This window comes from Armigeres subalbatus, chromosome 2 (assembly GCF_024139115.2).
Source record: "Armigeres subalbatus isolate Guangzhou_Male chromosome 2, GZ_Asu_2, whole genome shotgun sequence".
Lineage (NCBI taxonomy): Eukaryota > Metazoa > Arthropoda > Insecta > Diptera > Culicidae > Armigeres > Armigeres subalbatus.
In genome coordinates, this window is record NC_085140.1 from 47383837 (window position 1) to 47407558 (window position 23722).

The 23722-nt window shown below is 38.0% G+C and overlaps 1 protein-coding gene across 2 annotated transcripts in view; it reads left to right on the forward strand.

The window, feature by feature from the left end:
* The first annotated feature begins 7852 nt into the window (after window positions 1-7852).
* The window catches only part of LOC134218538 (neurotrophin 1), an 80427-nt gene continuing 64557 nt past the window's right edge, over window positions 7853-23722 (forward strand). The window contains exon 1 of one of the 2 annotated variants that reach the window (XM_062697666.1): window positions 7853-8027. The gene's annotated coding sequence lies outside the window, so the exon portion shown is untranslated. The remainder of the gene's footprint in view (window positions 8028-23722) is intronic. The other variant, XM_062697667.1, reaches the window with a different exon arrangement.

Sequence of the window (23722 nt, forward strand, 5' to 3'; positions counted from 1 at the left end):
TATATGCACAACATGTGATAGATTTAGTTCGGAAAAGGTATTGGAGGGTAACCACTCCCTTGGTGGGGTTTGATCCCACGAAACCAGTATGCTAGACAGGTGTTTTCCCAACTAAGCTACGAAGGACCTACGAAGGGAAAGCACCTGTCTAGCGTTCTGGTTTCGTGGGATCAAATCCCACCGAAGAGAGTGGTTAGTAGTAGTAGTAGTAGTAGTAGTAGTAGTAGTAGTAAACCCAAGGACACCTTTGGCATGTACAATTCTGTAAGATTTTTATACAGATATTGTATTAACAAATCTGTATGATTTTATCTGATCTGATTGTATTTAAATCTTCCAAAATTGTATATGCCAAATTATCATACAGTTTCTGTAAGGTTCTTATGCAGAACTGTATTAATATCTGCCATCCGCTGGTTGGGTGTAGTAATAGCAGTAGCAGTTTAAAAATGTTAAAAAAGACTAAAAAGATAAAAGATTTTTTCACTACCTTTTTCCCACTTCTAAACATTGCCCACTGATTGATTCGATGTATTTCACTTATTGTAACACAAATGACCCTTCCAAATAAAAGATTTGTATATTTATGACAGTGCAAAAAAGTCTATCCAGACATTCTGAAAGCAAAACTCGACCAACCAGCCCCGGTCTCCCCTAATTTGTCCTATGAAGAAAACAACTATTTTCTACATGAAAATCAACACGAATGTTATGTTTGAGCTTTTCAAAGCGTCATAAAGTGAATTGATGTAATTGAAAACGTGAGTTCTAATGCGTATTTTATTTATATATTTATATTTCGCGGTAAATTTAATCTGTTATTTCTAACACATTCCAAGCACGCTGCTAAATTCGGTTGTGGGCACCTTTATTGGTTCAGTTATGGACAAACTTATTAACAAGCTCATTAAAAACGTTTTTGTGAATTATCTTAGAATTATTTAGACATTTATTCATTTATTTAGTTAACATCTAAACATATAACACTGAATCAACAATTTGACGCCACAATGCACGGTTCGAGGCCGCATCTCTCCATCCTCGGATACGCCCCACGCTCGCCAAGTCGTTTTGCACCTGGTCTGCCCACCTAGCTCACTCCACGCCGTTTCGTACCTGCCGGATCTGAAGCGAATACCATCTTTGCAAGGTTGCTGTCCGGCAACTGCCCATCGTATCCTTCCTGCTTTAGCTACCTTCTGGATACTGGGTTCGCCGTAGAGCTGGGCGAGCTCATGGTTCATTCTTCGCCGCCACACACCGTCTTCATGCACACCGCCAAAGATGGTCCTAAGCACCCGTCTCTCGAATACTCCGAGTGCTTGCAAGTCCTCCTCGAGCATTGTCCATGTTTCATGTCCGTAGAGGACAACCGGTCTTATAAACGTCTTGTACATGACACATTTGGTGCGGTGGCGAATCTTTTTCGACCGCAGTTTCTTCTGGAGCCCGTAGTAGGCCCGACTTCCACATAATAGACATAGACATAATTTATCGAAATAATAAGTCTTGCACTGATTCCGAAGAAAAACACATTTTTTTTTGCAGTTAGGAATGAGAAGTTATGTAAATAAATGAATGCAGTAAATGTAAAATAATGAAAAAATTCAAATCCCACTACCTAACGTGCTATTTTGGACTTTTCTCAAGTGATGTTTAAGTTACTTTCTTCAATGCAACCTCTTCCTCTATTATTGAATTATTTTCTCCTGGGGCCTGTAGCATAATCGAAATTTTACTAATAATATTTGTAGAATAGCTTGTAACTTGTATTTTTCCGTTGCATAATGAACCTACAAGTATAAATTTACAAGTCTAATATTACAAGTAATATTACAAGTAATAATAATAATATTAGCAGAATTTACAAGTGTCTTATGCAACAGACAGAGAATACAAGTACAAATTATTAACGTTGGCTTGTAGTTTCTTCTACAAGTATGAAAGGAACTGTAATTCAATTTACAAGTAGCTTTTATTTTATTTTTTTCAGCTGTGTATGGTAAATATACATCGTTTTATTGTTTATAACGACTTAACAGAGAAAGAAACTATTATTCAAAGTGCTTTAAATTACCAGACAGTGAAATACTATGCACTAAGAATAAATTTCTCGTTCCAATATAAAACTGATAATTTTAGAAATTTTAGAGTTTAGTAACTTTAGTTTACCTAAAGTTGACTTTATTATACTCAAATGTGGGTTGTTGTACTGATCAATCTCGGGTGGGACCATGCATCTTGCCCTATTTTTGAAAACAATCATTAAAAAGAAAGGAAAAACTACTTAAATTTTTAGTAAAATTTGATGCGATATTATCATTAGTAAGTATTTTGAACTAAAATTTTGAGATGATTTATCTGTCAAGAAACCGCCTTAATTTCATAATTGGACTATAAACAAAATCCAAACCCGCATATGTCCCGTAAATTGAAACCCGCTTCAAGAACACGCGTCAAACGAGTCTAGCGAAATTAGATTTGTCGTGGAAGATACGTTCGATTGAATACAAATCGCCCAAATTAAAATCCATGTCAATCCCAAAACCCGCCTAAAAAACCACGTAAAAAACCACTCTAGTGTGCATTATTTTTTCTTTGTAAAAAATGCCAGTAGGGTTAAGGCAGGCATTTTCGTCTTTTCGTCATAGTCTCGAAAACTAATAAAAGAGACACTTTTTTGACAAACTTATCCGTATCAAATTGTAAACTCAGGAGATACGTTCTGCTATAGTGGAGTTCTAGTAAATGGACGTTGTTTTCGATGGTTTTAGCCCCTATGACGATTGACGGAAATACCTGCCGTGTCCCTACCACGAAACCGGATTGGACCGCGGAATCAATAAATTAAAAGAGAAGGATAATGAATTTTTGATCCGTGTATACCTATCGCAGTATTCTATACAAAAACTTGCAGAAAAACATAAACAAATCATTTATAGCCGCATTGACAGTGAACTGTCGGATGAATTTTGACAGGTAAATGAACCTGACTGACTTGTCATTTCAACCTTACTAATAATACATGTACTAATATTATTAGTTGGAGCATCACTTTTATGCAACACAAATTACAAGTACTTGTAATTTTTTGACTTGTAACTTGGGGAAGCAGCATGCATGAGCATGAGCATGATTGACCGCCCACGGTTGCTACTCCGTTATTGCCAGGTCAGCTGTCATTACACAGAGAACCAACAGATGATGTTTGGGACTAACATTATCCTCAATGTGTAAAAACTGGTGACCCAAAGTCAAGCAATACCAGCGCCGGCCGTGTCCGAATGCAGGTCAATTAGGGAATGGGTAGGAAATTGTTGACGGGATACTCGCTTTGATGGAAGCCGACGAGTCATCTGCACTTCCACGAGAAATCACTGGGATGTTGGATATATGGGGTAGGAAGTGTAGCAGGGTTCGTTTTGGTAAACGGTTTGCCGTGTGTAGCGTGTAGTTTGATGACGACCGCACTTAGCAGAACAAAATATTTCGATGATCGCGCGATTGCTTTGCGTACTAATAGAAACACGATAGAACACGCACTAAATTTTTATTTGGTAATTAATTTAATGACCCGCACAACGCAAAGCCTAATATCTCTATGATCGCGCGATCGTTCTGCTTATTAAAGGAAACACGATCGGACGCGCACTAATATTTCATTTGCTAATTAATTTAAACAAACAAACAGGGGCGCAACTGTATTAACCGACCTCTCTTAATCGATTTTATAGTTTGTTAATAACTCAATTGTTTCAAAAGCTACAACCGTGATTATAGATTCTGGTGCAAGATACAATCATCCTTTATCACACCGAACCATTAAATCATCGACAAACTAGCGCAATTCGGTACAATAATAAAAAGAAAACATCGACGTAGAGAAATTGATCCACACAGACACGCCCCCATGAAACTAAGCGCGAGATTTCGAAGATCGCGTGATTGTTCTGTATTTGTTAATTAATTTACTCATTTGCACAACGTAGAACAAAACATTTTGGTGATCGTGGGATCGTTCTGCGCGCAAGAAGTGAAAAGAAAAACTGGCCTGCAATATTTTCAACATATACCTAAATCTCGGTATGAAAACGTGTACTCGGTTTGGTTAGCACGAAAACGTAGAAAGACGGCAGTACACTTTATGTTCAGAACGATTAGCTTACCGTATATTTGGCATATCATGTTCTACACTGTTTCTCACAAAACAATTTGATGTATATGTTTAATAGAAAAAAAAGTTTATCTAATCGTCATAAAGAATGTTAAATACGAGTTGTGATTGGGAACAATAAAAGAGAATGTTTTCCATGCAGTGATACATTTGTTATGGATTACCGGGAGTGTGGATTAACGAGTACATGATAAAAATAAAAAAAATTAACCGAGCGGACATCACAAAATAAATCTTGCTTAACTTCTCAAAAGAAAAAAAAAACACCTTCTTACAAATCAATTTGAGTACTGCAATCAAAAGCTTTCACATTAGTCTGTTGCTTACAATACTCAAACCAATGCATGAAAAAAATGCTAACTAGGTCCTTTGAAAAGTTAAGCGAGAAATGTACAGTTTACTCGTTACCCGTTAGAGAAACTAATGAATAGTTGCTGGTTTTCATTTACATAGGGATGAATAGAAATTTCAACGAACTAACTAAGTGGGGGCACCGCAATATCAGAATTCTGGAACACCAACTAGATTGTTTTTGTGTTTTTTTATGGATGTCAGCCGATTCAATACAAGTATTTATAAATATATCAATATATTGAATGCAATTTATATACTAAGCATTTTTAAATTTTACTGGCGTTACACTAAAAAAGTTAACAAAAACGATAGAAAAAATCGTAACCAGAATTGTAAGTAAAGTTTTGATTGAAAATTCACACTTGCTCAAATTTCCCCAACATGGTGCTCATATTACCCCCATCAGTTCTTAAGCAGGTTGAAAATAACATATTTCTTACATGATCTCAAATGAACTAAAATGAATTATTTTTCAAAAGTTGGATATGAATGGTAATACTCCACACATTGGTTTTAATGAATCAACGATGAAAAATGTGTTCTTGTAAGACCTGTGGCTAGTAATTTCCTTAGAGTGGCCAAATTGCCCCCCTTTCTCCTTACATGTTTATATTTCCTACATATAAACTTTTTCCAATCGAACCGTCAAAAGCGGTTCCAATTCAACTTGTTTACATTTTGCAACCAAAAAAGCAAGCAAAAACTTCAAGTGCTGCTAGTATTATTATCACGATTTCATGCATTTTCTTACATTGCCATTTCAACGGTTTTTCACTCCGCCAGTCTCTTGTTATAGGGGCTTGAACGCCTGTTTTCTAATAAACTTAACTTTAAATAAAATTTGAGAAAATTCAGAAGAATTGAAAAACTTGAAGCGGGAAAACAAATGGAACCAATAGTTGAATTATGTTTTTGTATAACAGTATCTGCATTACTGGGGCCGGTGTTAAGTTATAGAATATCGAATCATGAAGAATATAGCGTAAAATGATGAGAAAACAAAACATAAAAATTTACAGTTGAATATTCAGATGTTCTGGTCATATTTCTTCTTCTTCTTCTTCTTATTGGCATTTCGTCCCCACACTAGGACAGAGCCGCCTCGCAGCTTAGTGTTCACTAAGCACTTCCACAGTTATTAACTGCGAGGTTTCCAAGTCAGGTTACCATTTTTGCATTCGTATATCTTGAGGCTAGCACGATGATACTTTTATGCCCAGGGAAGTCGAGACAATTTCCAATCCGAAAATTGCCTAGACCGGCATCGGGAATCGAACCCAGCCACCCTCAGCATGGTCTTGCTTTGCAGCCGCGCGTCTTACCGCACGGCTAAGGAGGCCCTTCTGGTCATATTTATATAAATAAAAATATTAATGGAAAATAAAAAAAAACTGTTGATATAAATAACTGCAGTGGAAACAAATGTAGGGAAGGTTGTGAATCTGGTTAGCTTGAATGTGAACAATATTCACGCATTCTACATTACGAATCCAGTTTCTTATGCTAGACTGACATCATACATTAATTCCCACGGAATCGTGTCGATCATTCGATTCATACTTTCGAGGAATGAAGGTACATAATAGTAGAAAAAGCCAAATTAGAAGGATCTCACCAGATACTTTTTTCCAGGGAATTCTTATGGACGTACTGTCCATCTGCATGCAATCCTAGATTCACCATAACGATGTTTTAATGTTTTCCACATCTCCTTAGATAACCTTTGACTTGTAACTTGGGGAAGATCCATAAAGTACGTGACGCAAAAATCGGCGATTTTCAACCACCCCCTCCCCCCTTCGTCACACTTTTTGTAATAAACCTCTAAAATTTTTGTATAGATCGCCACGCTGCTCTGAACCCCCCCCCCCCCCCCCCAGAGGCGTGACGTACTTTGTGGGCTAATATTATTAGTCTGATTATGCTACAGGGCTCTGCTTGGACAAGCGCATGCAAACCAAAACAATGAATTTAACATTTTTTCATGTAAACAAGGACATCAAAATACAATTTTAATACATTACAATGATGTTATTGATCATTTAGTAATCTTCGTTCGATCATTTAGTAGTTTGTAAATAGCTCATTCCAGAGGCAAAGTTTCAAAATGTGTTGTATGGTGGACTTCTAGTGCAAAGGTTTATCTACAATTCTCACTAACAGTTCGTTGTTTCAATTTCACTAATAACGGAGCTATAGCCTTAGTATTAGTAACTTATACTAAATGATTGAAATTTTGTTATCCTTTAGTATGAGTTACTGCAATTAGCGTCTTAACTACTTCAATAGTGAAATTCGAGCATTGACCTATCAGGCAGAGTTGTAGAAAAATCTTCGCACTAGAAGTCCGCCATACAACACATTTTGTAATTAAGCCTCTGAAATGAGCTATTGGCAAACTACTAAATGATCGAACGCAGATTACTGAATGATTGATAACATTCTTGAAAACATATTTTATCCACTGAGGTTTCTGGTTAATTAAATTGGCATTCTGTAAATGAGCTTCAAATTTTGTTTTCAACAAATGCCTCTTACCAATGACAGACACAGTACAGTACATATCATATATATAATAGTCCTGTTTGTCTGTCCGGTGACTAGCCAACCAGACGCAGCACGCGGGGAAATTCTCACAAAAAATAAAATAGTTGACACTTCAATTCTTTTTTTCTATCAGATGCAGAAAACAAAACCAGTGACAACCTTAGACAACCAGACACAGCATTTGATAAAAAAAATCACAGACAAGAGACGTTGAAAATTTTGATTGAAAAAAAAAAACACTTGCCACGGGCGCTACTGCGTCCACAAATTAACTAGTTATACATATTATAGTTACTTCTTACTTTACCTGGATGCATAAATTGAAATCAGTTTCAGCAGTGATGATGCAGCATTCCAAGTTCATTGCCTTATCAGCAACTCACTTGACAACACTCTCGCTCTCTCTGTCTGTAGGTCACGGACGATCCACCGCGCTTCCATTTCAACCAAAGAGGCAACTTGTTTATGTCTCCATTTCCTTTCGCGGCGCATCCGGACCCCCAATAGCATAGCGGACTAAAGCTTCCTCTTGTGCAAACCTACGATAAGGAATCCCCACAAATGGCAATAAATTCCGTTGAGTGGCATCGACACTCACTCTCCACGAAAGCTCCAACTGATGATGGCAACTGAGCATGTTTTCCATTGTTTCGCTATCCGTAGCTGCTCACGCGGTTCTCCCCGGATGCTTTCGCTGAGCTGCTGAACGCGGGCTGTTTGGGGATTTGACCGTGGCCTCCCCAAGGCGAATCCTCCGCCGTCAGTCATTGACGAGACTCGATCGGAATCGCAGGTGAAACGCTCTCTAATCCAAGGAACGATAATAAAAAAAAACTCGGACGCGTCGATTTGTGCCGTTGGTTTTCAGTAGATTGAACAGTTTGAGAGACTTGTGCGCGAGTGCAGCGAGGAAACTTAATCGTGAAGTAACTGCAATAGGAGTAACAACAAGGTGCAACAGTTTTAAGGGTGGAATGGGCACTAGTGCAATTAGGTTTAATGACCATTGTTTTGGGGAACCAAGTGCGGATGAAAGTGACCGTGAAACAACTTGATGACTCTGAGATTTAGATCGCTGAGTAACGTAACCAGCTTGGTGTGAAGAGGAATTCCCATAAAACTGCTACACATTGGATGACAAAGAAGAACACAGAGAACTGAATAACGACCGTATTAAAAGAAAACTGTCATAAAGTTTATGATGAAGTTTTAATTTGGAGGCATTGATCGTGGGATTTTCGACAAAGCTGGAACTGTGCCGAGGGAAGACTTTTTTGTTATTGTTGCAAGTGGCTGGGTATGTGAAAATGTGTCAATTGGCGTGTGCTGCCAGGAGAAACGAGGGAGTAAGTGGAGGTTCGCTTTCAGAAGCGTTGAAAGATCTCGAAATAAAGAAACAGAGCTTCAACGCGGCCGCGATAGAGGTCCAAACAAAACGGTGATGTGTGCCATTTGTCGGTGGAATCTGATGGCCTGCAAAAGCGAACTGGATGCCTCTGGCTACGGATCCGATAGAGAATCGACATTAATCAAATGAATTCATATTGTTTGGTTTGAATTGTGCACATCAAATCGTTGGCTCCCCGCCGGACCATTCATCAATGGAGCGGAACGTTGCTTTCTTCTGCAACACTGGAGATATTTGATGTGGATTTTTATTGGTTTAATCATGGAAAGAAAGCTTGTTGATGTGGTAAAAATATGGAAACAAAGCGTCTGAAAGTGGCTGTGCATTAGACTGGCCCAGATTACTATGGGGAGAAAAAAATGTTGTTGAATTCCACGGGGCACCCCCCAGAATTGTGTCTTTGGGTGAGAAAATCAATCTCTGAAAATTTCAGCTCAATCGCTTGTTGCATAAGCTGGCGCATTTGATTTGAAGTTTGTATGGGGATTTCAGCCAAAATGTATAGAAAAATACACCTCCGTCACTCATTCGATCTGGAAATTGGTTCTGATTGCTCGATTGACCTCAGAATTGCAAAAACGGCAGTTGGTATGCAACAGAACAATTTCACAGAACATTGCAAGATGATCAAATGAACTTTTATATAATTTTCGGCTGATTTATTAGGAGCTGATTTGTGTATTTTTGGGTTTTTTGATCGAATCGCATCAGCCGAAACCTAGGTAAAAGTTCATTTAATCATCATACAATGTTCTGTGAAATTGTTCTGTAGCATACCAACTGCCGTTTTTGCAATTCTGAGGTCAATCGAGCAATCAGAACCAATTTCCAGATCAAATGAGTGACGGAGGTGTATTTTCCTATACATTTTGGCTGAAATCCCCATACAAACTTCAAATCAAATGCGCCAGCTTATGCAACAAGCGATTGAGCTGAAATTTTCAGAGATTGATTTTCTCACCCAAAGACACAATCCTGGGGGTGCCCCGTGGAATTAGACAACTTTTTGTTTCCTGGGCCAGTCTACTGTGCATTAAATCTGACACAGGAAACCGCATCCCCTTTTATGAGATGAGGAAACAACAAGGTTGCTGGAAAATTTTAAAGTACATCGAATAGCTCGAAAAGCTTCATGAGGATGTATATGTCGGTGCTATTTATAAAAAGAAAACAATCAGTTAAACAATTTAATTGCGCTCAATTATTTCAATTTCCTCACAAGAGTAGTACAGTGAACAACCATAAAATATAATTTTTCATTACATCCGGGAAGGTTCTCGGTAAATGCATATTGCAATCTTCCAATCACAAAGGTTTTCATAATTATTGCAATTTCAGTAAAACAGTCAATTATGCCATTCCGTTCTTTTAAGAAATTGATAACACTTGAATCATTTGTTTGAGAAACTGCATATATCCATTTTACTCAATTTCGAACAAAAAACTGTATTGAACAAGTTGGAACCGAGTCTTTTAATTTTTTCGATACAGATCAATAGTTTTTGACAAAACTCAACACTCTGGGGCAGTTCCAGTACAAAAACTGCAAGCAGTAGGGGAAGGTGGTCGGTTGTCGGCATCCTTTTGTTTTTGATCCATAACTTTCGTCCAATTGCACAATGTGGTGATGTTTGCATATCAATAGAAGCATATAGGCATAAGTTAATAACTGGTGGAGAAATTTGTTTTATTTCATCTATCGGAAAATTTTTATTAACAATTTTGTTAAGCGTTGATTTTATGTCATTTCAAAAAAGGAGGTCGGTGGTCGGCACCCTAAAAAAACACTCAAAATGAAAAACTATAAAGTGGGAGAGTTATGGCTGGAAAGATCAAGATTTATTGTGGCAATAGCAATGAAATTTATGACATTTAATCAACATTTTAAAAATTGTTGGTTTTGCTAACAACTTGGCTTATAGCCTGAAATAAGGCAATAAACTGATGATTTCCCTTGATAATCACCGGGGTGCCGACAACCGAAATAAGTAACCCTTTTGAAAAGTGAAAATAACAGTTAAACTGCGACCGCTATGGTGGCATTCAATTATGAATCACAAAATGGAGTAAATTTGCTTTGACAAAAAAATGACAAAAAAGAACTTTGGAGTGGGTTTTCACTTGACAAAAAAGTGTTTTCTCTGTAAAACGAAGCATAGACATCTATATGCTTCGGAAATTGATACAACAAGATCGCACACGTATGGCAAATGTCAGAATGACCACATATGTTTTTTAACCGTCTAAGACGAGTTAGGTAACCTCCATTTAATTCCACCAATTATTTCGATATCTTTGCAGATACGTATTTCGACCACAACTGTGTGATCGTCTTCAGTGTCTCGTACTTGACTCGACTTGAAGAAAACAATCGCAACTTACACTATGTATACTACGCTAGGAATCTAATCTAATCTTATTTGCCTACTTTATTTACCTATACAGTTAATTACCTTATTGCTTAGGTAGAAACTTGAAGAGCCAAGAGCTGCCGTTTCCCTGATCCTTATTCAACAGCGAAGTTTGTACCTGTCGGTAGATTTCCAAACTCTCAGCTACATCGAGTTTCCATGGGGAAGAGACATTTCTTAAGATTTTAATATATGATGCTGTTATTGGGTGATTTTTCTTATACACATGCTCTGCTGCCTTAGAAGCAACCAACTCAAGTCTCTATTGGGTTCAACGAAGGATAAAGTAAAAATGTTAAATAAAATAAAGCAATATGTATTGAATGCATAATAATTTACCGAAACAACATTTGCCGAATTCATTTTCTCAGAATAGTATTAGGCGGTATTAAATTTTCGCAGTATGACATTTGATGGATTATATCTTTTTCAGAATGACCTTTGGCGGAATGCCGTTTTTTCAGAATGTTCTTTTGAAACATATAATTGCTCTATATAAATCCTTTATTATAGCTGGCAAGCGCGCTCCTTTAGTGAACGAATTATCTCCTCTTCTTGCCTTATTGCGGACAGACGCTTTATACCAGACAGACGAGTTTATTATAGATTATCAAGAAGGCAGTATCTCCTCCATTCGCATTACACCGGGTAGACGTGATAATTTAAAGAAGGCATTGTCTCATTCTTTTACTTTATCCCAAACAAACGCTAGGATAGGATGTGACAACTCAATTGAGACTGCCTTGTTGTTCTTTAGTCGATTGCTCTGACGAGGTGGTCGCCAGTGCAGTCAAAGTAATTTGGTACAAAATCTTCCAATTATTATGTATCAAAACTTGATGTTTTTCTTTCCGTTCCATCCATTATTTATGTAAGAGAAGTGAAAGACTAATAGAGAGAAGTTTTCGCTAATGAAAATATGACTTCGAAATCCCAAATGACACAAAGGTGAATCATAATGCTTAAAATCAACATTTTTCAACCTTTAAAACCCTTGAGAATATTTTATATGGTGTTTGCAGTTCAATATAAATTTACTGTCTACCAAAAAACTGGAACTCAAACATTTACGTATTTCGCTTAATATCAACTTTATAAACCTGGTATTACCAGGTTAAACACGGTCTAACTAACAACATGCTGCCCTACGAAAAACGCGCCGCCACCAATCGAAGTAATCGATTGTCATTTCCAACCAATCAGCAACCGGTACGATTTTGACAGCAAATCGGTACGATTTTTACTGACTACTTGGCGCATCCTGTCCTAGGACAAACGAGTTCAAATAAAGATGGGACTTACTATCTTCTTTGCCTTATACCGGGCAAACGTATTTATATGAGAAAGGCAAATTCACTTCCTTTCTCCTAATACCAGGCGATGTTATCATCTAAAGAAGTCAATATCTCCTCCCTTTGTCTCATACCGGGCAGACATGTCCATTTTAAGAAGACATCATCTTTTCCTTAAAACGAGCAGATACGTTCATCATACCAAACAAACATATACATATAAAGAAAGCAATATCTCCTCATTTAGCCTTGTGCTGTTTTTCAACTTAGTGTTTTACTAGCATTTCCACAGTTATTGAAAGCATTCCCGTGCCTGCCAGTTGCTAGAATATCTTGTGTGGCAGCACAATGGTTACACTATGTTCAAGGAGCCGAACATACTTCCCACCCGAAAACATCCTAGGCCGAACCAAGAATCGAACTCGCAACCTCCGGATCGGCAATCCTACGCCTTTGTTTGCATGGCTATTTGGATACCCATTGCTTTGTCCCGCATTCATAAAGAAGAGAGAAGCATTCGGGGAAATGTTACATTCGGAGAAATTGCATTCGGGGAATTGGTTTTCGGGGAATTGTCGTACAATCAAATGAGATTGTACGACAATTCCCCGAAAACCAACTCCCCGAATGCAATTCCCCCGAATGTAATTTCCCCGAATGCAATTCCCACGAATGTAACAATTCCCCGAATGGATTATTTCCCCGAATGGAACATTTCCCCGAAAATAAAGTACCTCTTCCAAACACACCTTCGCATTCGACTGTATGCGTCCGATAAGAGCAGCGTTCAAAGATACGTTCAAGAGTGTCTTATTGTAGATTATCAGCTCAATATCCTTTGGTAGTATTAGATGTTCTTGATCCTCCATGATATGTGTGTTAAATTATAAAGATATCAGAGTACAGTGTTTTCCATGGTTTTTTTTTAATAGTCGAACATAGGCTGTATTTGAAAAAAAAAAAAAATCTCAAATGGCAATTCCGATTGGAGGCGTTTTGGTAAATATTTTTTTCCATTTTCGAAATTGAATCCTTGTAAACAAAAATAATGCGTTTGCCCGGAATGAGGCAATGGTGAATGTGATTCCTTCTTTTAAAAGAATGCATCTGCTCGGAATAATGCAATCGTAAATGTGTCCCTTCTTCAGTATGTGCTTCCCCAGATAATAAAGGTTATTATTCTTTCTTTGATAACATGTGTATGCCTGGAATAATATAATGGGAGATGTGATCCATTCTTCAGAATCTGGCTTAGCTCAAAATAAGGCAAAGAAGTATAAATTGAGAATTAGAATAAGGATTATGTGATGTAGTCTCTTTGTTTGATGTAAGCGAATTTCGCTAAAAATATATGAGATTCCTATGCAATATGCATTGAATTTATAATATTTCACCAAAACACATTTTGCCGAATCCATTTTCTCACAATAGCATTACGCGGTATGACATTTAATGGATTATACCTTTTTCAGATTGACCTTTGGCGGAATACCGTTTTTAGAATGTTATATTAAACAAATTAACAGTTTCTTAGATAAGTGTGGTGTAAAATAGCAGCAGTTTTGAAACATATAATTGCTCCATATCTATCCTTTATTAATTATACCTGGCAAGCGTGCTCCTTTAGCGAACGAATTATCTCCTATTCTTGCCTTATTACGGACAGATGTCTCCTCTCTCCCGAGACTCTTTATACCGGAGAGACGAGTTTATTTAAAGAAAACATTATCTCCTCCATTCGCATTACACTGGCAGACGCGGCAATTTAAAGAAGGCATTGTCTCATTCTTTCACTGTATTTCAGACAATCGAGCTCATTTGAAGAAGGGATTATCTATCCTCTTTGCCTTATACCGGGCAAATACGTTCATTTGAGGAAGGCATTATCACTTCCTTTCCCCTAATACCGGGCGATGCTTAAGAAGGCATTATCTCCTACCCTGCCGTAATCTGAAAATGTGACGTTTGCGACATTTTACAACATACATGTTTCATGTACGATTAGTACTACTCGTTAACACAACTTTTAGTTAAGAAAATTATTTTGTGCTTTTTAGTGGAATGTCTTCACTTGTCATAAGACGAGTTTATACAATCCCATTGAATTCCACCACTTAATTGTATCTTGACAGATACGTATTTCGACCTCAACAGTAAGGCCGTCTTCAGTGTCTTGTACTTGACTCGACTTGTATATGTAGATATAATTAAGTGGTGGAATTCAATGGGATTGTATAAACTCGTCTTATGACAAGACAATTTTTAGTGTAAATGGTGTACGTCACTTTGCCTGATTACGGCAGTACCGTCGTCTTATACCGGGCAGGCACGTTCATTTAAAGTTCATTTTAATGGAAAAATATATTAAGCTCTTTTAGTGGAATGTATTCAACCGTCTAAGACGAATTAAGTACTCTCCATTTAATTCCACCAATTATTTTCGATATCTTTGCAGATACGTATTTCGACCACAACTGTGTGGTCGTTTTCAGTGTCTCGTACTTGACTCGACTTCCGAGTAAGTATTATAATCATATCTGGGCTGTTCTTCAACTTTTTACGCCTTTGCTCGCCATCACCGCTGCTACCCATCGCTGTGTGCTACACTCAGATTTATCCACCTAGCAGTGATAATGCCTTTCTCATGCATTGAAGAAGGTAACGAAACCAATCACTTAAGAAAGGTCAAAAATAGCACTTCAGGACGTTGGATTTGACTTTTGACGTAGGACTTACGTCTTTCTTTACTATACTGGGTGTCATTTAGATTTTTGGAAATCGAGAGCGTTACGCTGGAAGGGAAGATTTTGAACGTTACTAGCGCCATTATCTTTCGATGGATTTTCAAGATTTATATATCAATCGACTCGGACACTCTCCAGCAATTTGCCTATTTCATTGAAACTCAAGATTATTGACGATAAGCTATTGAAAATTTCAATTCTTGTCAAATCCAGTAAAAATTTCATATGTAACCAATCCCGTACATTCCTAACACGGACATCAGAATGCGATATATTACGGGCCTTCGGGTCTATCGGAAGATTTTCTTTGTGTATAAAAGAAGCAGTGTCTGCCGTGTGCGAGTCACTACAATTTATGACAGCAGCGCGTACTGACGTGCTTTTTGTTCGCGCATTTTTTCGTTTCGTTCGTTCGTTACCTACACAGCGACAGCATGCAGTCACCAGCGATAGAACTGCCGATGGGTCTGCGAATATGCATGAAAGAAGTGGGCGGATATTTTTGTCATTCAGGCTTGATGATGGTCGGATGTAGTGGTGTCGGTTGCGTTGTATGCAATCGCGCATCGTATCGCTCGGAGCTCACGGCTAGAGGCCGATGATGGCTGAGGCAGCGAGGGCAGCGGTGGTGGATAAAGAAGAATAAAATTAGAGAGATTTGGTCTGCTCATCCAGGTGATTGGTTTCATAATCCACATGATCCCGGGATGGGTACGAGTCATGTCATATGACTGACCATATGTTAAGTTGTGCTTGGTACTAAACGACACGTACATTAAAACATGGTTATACTGTAACAGTTCTGTAAACAAAATCAACTACAATGTTATAATAAAATAATTACTTTCAGTTGTTTGCAGAAGGCATTAGCAATTAAGGATGCACAATCAGCAATAGTGTTAATATTCATTTTAGATTAGAAAATTTCGCTGTATTACTTGGAAATGTTTTAAAAAAGTTCGCAAAAAATAATTTCCAAAAGAATATTTAAATAAACTATCTTATTCTTTGTTTTGAATTTTCTGAGGAATTGTATTATTTAACTTAACGTAGACTTATTAAACTTGAATAATTTTTCGTTGACGTATTAGCAGTACCTCCTTTATTTTAGTAGTGTTACTGCTACTTGACTTGTTTCTTATTGTTGTGATTTTTTTTCAGCAGTAAGCACGTATGTTAGCAAAAAGAAGCAACGAAATTGGTGCTGTATTTCTTTGTTTGGAAACGGGATAGTTCCCCTAAAATAGCACATTTTGATCAAGTCTGAAAATTTTATAAATAGATTTTTTAAACTTCAAATACTATCATCAATAAGAAATCTATAAACGCCCTACATTTGCTTGAGTAAATAAGGGCTCAATAGTAAGAAACAAAGCAGTTCTAATTATGTATTTAATTTTTAGTTTTATTTCCAGGAGGTTTTAGTAAACAAATTGCTAATAATTCTCCATAGAATGGAAGTTGTCGTTTCCAATATCAATACCTATAATCAAACTCCATAGATCCTTGAATGAGACTCTATTGGAGGAGGTCACAATGATGGGACAATTCCTATTATGGGACAGTGCAGATTAGATCGAATTACAAAGTTTTGCGTGAAATACCAATTGCTTTGTTAGTCAAAGCCATATTACGAGTACAAGGGACTACAATAAATACTTATAGCACAGGCAAGCAGTGTTCGGTCTTGACTTTCTTCAATATAATTTATCGCTACAGAATGGAACATTGTAACTAGACCCTCATCCAAAATCTAAAACATCTCAAATTTGGAATGAAATCAAACATGGTTGATGATCTTCATTAGGCAAATCTCAGACATTCAATTGTATGTTTGTTTATAACATAATTATGTATTCATTGCTATGTATCCACATCCAAAACCGACGTCACGAAACTTTATCGTCTAATTCAACTGAAGATATACAGGTGCTAGGTAACGATAATGTGCAAATTTTAAATTGTACAAGTAAGTATCATTGACGACGTTAATGCTACAACAAAAAACGATCATCATCGTGATTAATCAAACGTGTAGCTTCATTCTCTTAGTTATTTATTTATTACCAGACTAAGGCCGGAATGGCCTGTGCAATACATAAAAGTCTTCTCCATTCAGCTCGGTCCATGGCTGCACGTCGCCAACCACGCAGTCTACGGAGTGTCCGCAAGTCATACTCCACCTGATCGATCCACCTTGTCCGTTGTGCACCTCGCCTTCTTGTTCCCGTCGGTTCATTATCGAGAACCATTTTCACCGGATTACTGTCCGACATTCTGGCTACGTGCCCGACCCACCGCAGTCTTACGATTTTCACGGTGTTCATTCGCCCCCTCCATATACCGTCCGCCATCCACGTACCGTACGCAGCACTTTCATTTCGAAAACTCCCAGTGCGCGTTGGTCCTCCACGAGCATCGTCCAAGTCTAATGTCCGTAGAGGACTACCGGTCTAATAAGGGTTTTGTAGATAGATTGTAGTTTGGTACGGCGGCGAACTCTATTTGATCGGAGCGTTTTGCAGAGTTCAAATTACGTACAAACTCATTTTTTTATTTCTGCGGCTCGGCAAAAATCTGCAGAGCCGTCTGCCCAGCAACATAAAAACTGAAGCCCCGGCAAAGATGACGTTTGTTTGCTGATTTTCGGCAACTTATTTGTTGATTTTCAGCAACTTTGACAGGAATCTCGACAAAAACATGTTTGCTGGGGCACGGCTGTACGAAACTCGGTAAATGTTAAATTTTGTTGAGATCCCGGATAAAAAAAACGAACAGTGGGTAATGTCTTTGACACAACCGCGAAGTGGACGTAGGACTTGACTTGAACATGCCTTCAAATATACATAATATGTATGTCCTAATCTCTCACATCAACTAATTTGTAGAAAATATCAACGATAACAGCCCAAACATTAATATAATAGTTTTCGTGAGCCATTCAGAAAAAATATTTCAAATATAATGTGACCAGATATATTTTGTGCCAGCGCGGGACAAAATTTGTTAAATCCTTGTTTTTATTCAAAAATGTGCTTAAGTCAAAATTTTAAAATTTGATAAACCCCACTGGGACTCGCTTGGCCCTGGATCAATCACACAATCTCCCCTCTCTTGTGAATGAATCTGTTCAACTTTTCACAACGGTGCGAGTTTCTGATGATTAAACTTATTTGTATTGGTTGCATGATTCTTTTAGCTAACATTCAAAGTGATCGTATTATTCGTTTTATGCATTTAGGCAGAGCGCTCAAATTTGCTTAAAATGCCTACATCTTACTCAGGTTTTTTATTATTCCCCGCAAACTGACTGACGATTTATCATAAATTTTTCCATAAGCTTGAAACAAAAAAAGATACGAGTTACTTAAAATTCGTCGAACTTGCTTAGATTTCAAGTAAAGATTTTACTGAAATAATAACAGCATACGAACACGATGTAAGACGAAATTGTTGAGCTAGGGATCCTACATTCAGAGATCTTTAGCCAACTATCCTTTCAGAACTGTCAGAATCTGGGCCAAAGGATTATTGTTATTTTTTTTATTATTTCTAGTTGTTGACTTCTACTGTAGTGTTGATTTTCGAGATTTTTCGGCGATGCAGTCTGATTTATTAGAACATATTTTTAAATTTTGTCCAGCGTTTCGTCATCGGGTTCGATATCTTCTTCCAGGAGAAAAATATTGATCGCTTTTTGTTAAGTATGATAGGCGTTCCGTAACAAAGAGCAAACCATTTTTTTCCCTGAAGAAGACATCGAACCCGATGTCGAAACGTTGGACAAAATTCAAAAATTTGTTCTAATAAATCAGACTGTACAGCCTAAAAATCTCGAAAATTTATTATTTCTGTGAATTTTGAAATGATTTCAGTTCTTCACTTTTAAAAGTATTGTTATTGTTGCAGATTGAGTAAAATATTCCTCAATAGCACGTTCAAACCTTCCATTTCACTTATTATAGCTCTTTTAGTAGATATCCAATTGAATCTTTCCTCGTTCTCGTGTCCATGAGGATTTGACTAGGATCCCTAGAATACACCAAAGCAGGCTTGTCAAAATTCCTCAAACTCGCGAGATTTTTGGACGAAATAAAATTGTAAACCGACAAACACGTGTTTTTAGTGAGCGCTTGTGCTGCCGCTCGGCGTTGCACTACCACAGTTATAATTTTGTGGAAGACGGGAAGATACAAATGACGTTGATGATAATATGAGAAACCCTTCGAGAAACCTCTTTTCTGCGTCCAAATTATATTTCTTACATCTTAAATAAAATTATCATCAGTAACAAACAGAGTAGGAGAGAGCTTTTGTTTAGCTCTTTCTTACTCTATTTGTTACTGATGGTAATTTTATTTAAGATGTAAGAAATATAATTTGGACGCAGAAAAGAGGTTTGAACCACATGCGAGTGTGGCCGTGACATTGGGTGAAAGACCACTCATGAAGCCTCCGGAGCGATGCTTTGTATCGAAAATCGGAAATCATTAATCAATGTAATACATTTTAAAAATCTTCTTGAAGAACGTTTACTAAATTACTGCTATTTATTAAATATTTCTTTATTTCGCGGGACATTATCTTGAAATAAGTGAAACGCGGGACATTTCGCGGTACTCTTTTCAGCGCGGGACAAATGGCGAAAAAGCGGGACTGTCCCGCGAAACGCGGGACGTCTGGTCACCTTACTCAAATACAAAATACATTATATTCCCTTCTTTGGCAAGACCTGTTCATCAAAAAACTACTTCGAACGTGAATATTCAAAAACTTTCCAGGAAGTATACATCCGGTCACGGACGGGAAGCGGTGGAACTGCTTGTAATGAGCCACTAGTTGGCTCAGCAGGGATGTAGACTGTATCTCTGCTGTATCTCAAAGGTTTCCAAGTCCGTACTATAGCGACAGAAGGAGAAAATTATTTAACTCTTATAGCATTGAAAAAAAGCTGTTTGTTTCGGCCTAGTTCAAATAAGTAAGCGGTATTTTCAAATAATGATGTATTTCGCGAGATGGTATAAAAAAGACTGAATCCTCTGCGAGCGAATGCACTTTTCTTTTACACTTAATTTTGAATTGTCTCTGCTTCCCGATAGGTCGAACAATCAGTGAACGTTTTGTTTTCCCTTCATTATCGATGCGTTCGTGATGGGTTTCTTCTTTTTTACTCTTGTTACTTGCTGTTGGCGTCTATTTAGTACATCATCGTACAACATCGTTAGTAGTAGGGGACCGAAATACCCGCAGTCGACTCGGGATTTGATGAAATGTTATTGATAATATTTGGCGTGTTATCTCCGATTTTTATATTTCAAAATGTATTTCATTATATGAGAGATTTGGACATATAAGGTATCTTTGAGCCCCTTTCCCACTGTTCGTTTTGAAATTATTTATAAAAAAAAATATTGATAATCTGCTCTTCGCGTATAAAATATTATCTTTAGAATATTGGATTTGGCACCCAAGTACAATTTCTAACGCGAAGAGTATTGAAAACTTTGACATTGAAGTCTATTCATAGTAAGTAATATCAAGTCTATTCTAAGTCAGTGATTCTCAGAAGAATCGTTTGCTTTGAAAACATACACTTTCTAACTTCATATGTTGTCTATTATTGTAGTGGACTGTAAAACTTATAATGGGTGCTACGGGCTGGAGCACGAAAAGAAAGCAGCCTTCATGAGGCATATCCGCCGATGTGTGCTAGTTCTCCGTATGCAGCCAGTAGGACGCGAACTGCCTTAATGCAGTGACCGACGAACCAGTGATGAATTGCAAAAAATTGAGAAAATTATCATTAACTCTCTTGGCCCTGATAAGGGCCGAAAATTAACTTATCCAGGGGCAACTGGTTGACCGAGTGAGTTTCTTGCTCGAAACCAAACCCATACAATTTCTTTTAAAGCACATTGCAATTCCTTCTCTTGCTTTTCTTCAGCCTGTCTCGGCTCGATGCCAATAATGCCGTCCGGTCACGGCTCGACTCTGCGACTGCTGCCGATCGGGTCTACAGGGTGACCTGCTTCTGCATCTTCTTCTGCTGCTGATGCTGGCCCCGACGCTGCCGATCCGAAAAAGCGGACGATGGGTACGGTGCTACCTGGCTAAAAGGCTCGAGTGCCAATCTGCTGTCGAATCGATGCTGCTTGCTCCGCTTGTCCCAGTCAGAATGGAACAAAAAAGAATAGCGTTGCGCTATTTTATGCCTTTTCGGCACACCCAGCGGCAGCTTATTCGCTGGAGTCTATACCAATCAGAAGATGCTAAAGGAATGATGCAAGAATGATACGGTACCCATATTTATAGGTTCCCTTGAACTCAATGTTTTGCATTGAAAACAGTTTTAGGCCTATTGAAACAATGTTTTCGGATCTTATCAAGTATGGACATGAAAGGCATACTCATAATCTGTCGATATAGGGGCTTACCGTATAAATTCGTTCACTGAGACGAACGATATTAACGATTACAATCTTTCAACACAACGTAACGCGGTCGATTTAGAAATTTTGAAATGACACCCGGTATAGTAAAGAGAGACGTAAGTCCTACGTCAAAAATATGTGTATGATTTCCTGCCATGATGCGTCTCCGAATTTCTCTGCTGGTATCGTAATCGGAGGTCACCAGTGAGCCCAAGTACACGAATTCTTCAACCATCTCGATTTCGTCACCACCAATACAAACTCGTGGTGGGTGGCTTATGTTGTCCTCTCTTGAGCCTCTTCCTATCATGTATTTCGTCTTCTACTTGTTGATGACTAGTCCAATCCGTTTAGCTTCGCTTTTCAGTCTGATGTAGGCTTCCTCCATCCTCTCAAAGTTACGTGTCATAATATCTATGTCGTCGGCGAAACCAAATAACTGGACGGACTTCGTAAGAATCGTACCACTCGTGTCAATCCCTGCCCTTCCAAAGCGATGTTGAATAGCAGACACGAAAGACCTTCACCATCATTGCAATTGGCATTAGTCGGCGGCATAAAATTTGGGAGAGTACCTTGTAGGCGGCATTCAGCAATGTGATTAGTAGTTGCGGTAGTTGCTACAATCCAGCTTATTGCCCTTTTTGTAGATGGGACACACGACACCTTCCATCTACTCCTGCGGTAAAACTTCCTCCTCCCAAATCTTGGTAATGACCCAGTGCAGCGCTCTGGCCAATGCCCCACCACCGTGTTTAAATAGCTCTCCTGGTAGTTGGTCAATCCCAGGGGCTTTGTTGTTCTTCAGCCGGCTAATCTCCTCCTGGATTTCCTGGATATCCGGAGCCCGTAAAATTATGTCCTGCGCGCGTTCTTCCAGGTCAACTACGTTGTTTTTTACAACAAAATTCGAGCTCTTGAAGCATCTAATCAACTTCGTTGACACCAGGAATCTTGAAAGCAATCCGTAATACATTTTCCTCCTATGGATCTAAAGGGATTAAGTGCAAGTACTTGACACTGATTTTCCAAACTTTTCTTTAGTATCTTTGTTTAGGAGACTTTCAGCCCTAGGATGGCTCGTTTCCAGTATGAAGCTCTTAGAGACATTCGACCAACTTCTGTTGAATCAGAGAGGACATTCTCAGCAGCTGGTAACATTGCCAAATAAATCCGGTGCGGATTGTGCGGATGAATTGCTCAGTATGTTATGTCTACTTAAGTTTCACTTTGCCCAGCTCGATAGGCAATGATTTTAATATTTCCAACTTTCCAATAAGTATTGTTCATCACCCAAATGTCCAAACCAAACGTTTTTGCCTTTCTCGTATTTTAAGTATACGTAAAGGCTATATGATCACTCCAAAATCACACTCAGCTCGACGAATTGAGGTGATGTATGTTCGTGTGTATGTATGTATGTGTGTGTGTATGTGTGTATGTGTTCAAAATTTTGTAGACACACTATTTGGAACTTAGCATTGGATGGGATCAGAAGTTATGGCCAAAATACTATTTTCTATGCGCAAAACACGCTAAAAAACACTCACTCATATTTTTCAGTATTTTTTTGGAAAAAAAAGGCACCAACACCGCTAGGTGGATTAATCAGGGTTTTTTCTTCTTCTTTCTGAAATTTTCGAAAATATTGGTACACCGGTATTAACTACCAATTACCATATACAGGTATTTTTTAAAAATAGCTAATACCGAATACTCTACTATATAGTGAAGGGACCCATATTACTAAATAGTTTCTTCACCAAAGAAATGGGATTATTATCATAATATACCGTCACATGTCCGGTACTAGGGGACACTTATAAATCGTGAAGTTTTGCACTAAAATTAAACGTCAAATACATTGTCAGCAAAAATGTACGAACATGTTCAAATGAAAAATACTTACAAAGAGAGTGGGAAACCGATTGCTTATAGACACAGGTTTGGTAATTAATAAAATTATTTATTTGCCCAAAAAGAACATTTAATTCCCGTCAAAATCTAAGCTAACTGCATGAGATTATAGAATAATGATGAAATAATGTTACAAAAATGTTAGATTGTAGAAACAAAAAAATTCTTTTCAGTTAGTCATTCAGCTTGAAATACAAAAGTGTCCCATATCTGTGTGCGTCTCATGACTGTGGGGCACCGTACGAGGTAGTGATCGGACTCAACGTTCAGGCCTCTGAAAGACTCAACATTCATGACGTCCGAAATATGCCATGCGTCGGTCAGCAAGCAATTTATCTGTTCTCGGCACTGTTGGAAAATGCCATGTCTGGGGACTAATTTTCTTATAACTATTTCCACATGGTTTTCTGTATTTTTTATGAACGTGTATCGTTCAAATGATTC